We start from the raw sequence: 2,768 nt of genomic DNA on the forward strand, positions 1-2,768 counted from the left end.
CCACCAAAAACACCTGTCCCAAGGCCATTACCACCCAATACAAGCTTCAAGTAGGTTTCCATCCTTAACTTATAATTTTACTTATTCACTTGAATATGGTTTGCTTGAAACAGATGGCCAGCTTAGAGCTCTCTGCGGCTTTAAGAGTAAGAGGGAAATGGCTCGTATTCGGAGCTGGTGCACTAGGTTCAATAAGGTTCCACGCTTCACCTCGAAGTACACGGATTGGTATCGTGCTCAATCGCATGGATCACGGAGAACGTTTGGTCGCCACGGTGAGATTCTACTCTTTAACCCGCCCGAATGGAAACTTACAAATCAAAACGAAGGCGGATCTAAAAACACAGCTTGGGATCATGGATTATGTTCTGACATTCGTCATCCCGGGAGGCTGGATATCTGTTTAAAGCTGCGCAGAAGCTTTACATGCCTAGTTTGGGACCCCGGAGGCTATTGGCATTCCAAGCACTGGTGGAGATTTTTGGACGAATTTAAACACAAGCCACCATAACAGGATACTCTTCCAATGTCCAACTTAAGGACTTTAACTAAAAGTGCTAGGTGGGAGACAACCCACCATGGTATGGTCGCTTCTTTTTCAATTTATTTCTTGTTAATTGCTTTCAATTTTTCCTTTTTTATTTTAATTTATTAAACCTGGTATCATGCATAAGCATCCACGATAGTCATTGCATTCTGCACTTTTCATGCATAAAAAAAAAAGTGGTTGCACGACGCGACCGCATGCCCCATGCGATCGCGTCATATCGCGAAACACACCACCCATGCGACCGCGTGACCCACGCGGCCGCGTGATATATATATCGGCGTAAGGATCCAACGAACAGAAAGTTGGGCTGGAATCGTGCGGCCCTTGTGCGTTTCGCATAAATTGGCCCACGCGATCGCATGCCCCATGCGATCGCGTCACTTACCCAATACCAATCCCACGCGACTGCGTGAGCGACGCGATCACGTCGCATGGATTGCACATCGCCCCAAAAGGAGACAGAGAGTTGTGCTAAAACGGCGCTGGAGTCGTGCGTTTAGCACAACTTCCAGCGACGCGATCGCGCGACCCATGCGATCGCGTCACCCTTCTTTCCCCCCTCTCATGCGATCGCGCACCCTACGCGATCGCGTCACTCCCATTCTCGTCCCAACCACGCGACCGCGTGCCCCACGCGACCGCGTGCCCCACGCGGCCGCGTGGATTCGAAAATATAACCCCCTACCCCGCGTACCCCGCGCAGTCGCGCAGCCCCCCCCCCCACCCCTTCAGCCAGCAACCCCAACCACAACCTCCCACCCCTATCCTCTCCCTCCAACCACAACACTTAACCTAAACCCTTTCTCCGACACCAACCCCCTCCGCCGCCACCACCGCGTCGCCATGCACCGCCACCGCGCCGGACGCCGCTGCAGCCACCTTCTTCCATGTTCAACCCCTTCCGCTTACCAGGTTTCGCAACACACAACCATTTTTTTATCTGTTCGTAACTTTTCTGTATTTTTTATTCCATTTATGTTCATAATTAGGATAGCTAGACTTGAATGTTGTAGTGGATTTTTAGGCTGTTAGGTAGCTTAGGCTGTGGTTAGTGGATCTAGGTCTGTTTACTTGCACTGTTCTTACTTCTGTTTTACCCTATGTGCAAATCTGTTGTTGCTATAATCATGATTCATATGCTGCCTTCTTGTATGTTGCTGCTGTTTACAGTGAGTTTTTATGTTTATTTTATATTTATGTACATGCAGCTTGATTTTTTTAATTCATATGAACTGATTAAATTGTTGTTTATTTTCCGGGACAATCCAATTTTAGCCGGAATGCTGCCCAAATTTTTTATTTTGTTTTCATTCATGTTTTGGTTTGGCATTTCTGAAATTTGTTTTACTCTGCTTTACCCAAACCATTACATGAATGCTATGGCAGACCTTCTCACCCTTTTTGATCTCCTGGTTCATAAACTGCTTGTTCAATTATGAGTACTTCTATTCTTACCTGTGAATCCTTGTTATCTGGAATTTTTCTATGCCACTTACCTTCCTAACTCACTGATTTTAATTTACTAATTTCTTTTTCAATTCCTAACCATACTAACCCTTTTGGTCTCTTTTCTGATTATTTTCACTTTCCTCTAACTTTCTAACCATGGTATATTGCTTATTTTCTTTCCATTTAACATTCATTCAATCACAATTCAATTACTCATTCTATTTCTCCCTTACCTCTTTGAGTTTTCTTTGTTTAATTGCCTATTTGCTTTCCTATTTTTTTATCCATTCCTGATTTTCTGTTTTTCAGGATGTCTGCCTCACACAGGAAAGGTAAAGGCAAGGCCACTGGCAAGTGCAAGAGAGGAGATTCCTCCCAGTCCATCATTTCTCTAATGCACGATACCTCATGGCGGGAGAAGAACTTCACACAGCAGGAGAAAGCTAACCAGCTGCTTCCTGCAGAGGATCCTATAAAATTTGCAAACCGGTACTGTGAACTGAAGTACCTGGCTTTTGCAAACTCCAGAAACCTATACCTGGAATGTACCTTGAAGATTCCAGAGGCCCTCCAGCAGTACACACTGAGCAAATCAAGTAAAGGGGCTGGTTCTTTCTGGAGAGACCACTGACAGAGGTCAATGCATCTTGGGTACGGAAATTCTATTGTAACTACTACCTTACTACCCTTGATGCAGTGAACCTGAGGGGAAAGCAAATTCTGGTCACAGAGGAGGCCATAGAGACCATTCTCCAGCTCCCAGCCAAGT

Source organism: Arachis ipaensis, chromosome B02 (assembly GCF_000816755.2).
Source record: "Arachis ipaensis cultivar K30076 chromosome B02, Araip1.1, whole genome shotgun sequence".
Classification (NCBI taxonomy): domain Eukaryota; kingdom Viridiplantae; phylum Streptophyta; class Magnoliopsida; order Fabales; family Fabaceae; genus Arachis; species Arachis ipaensis.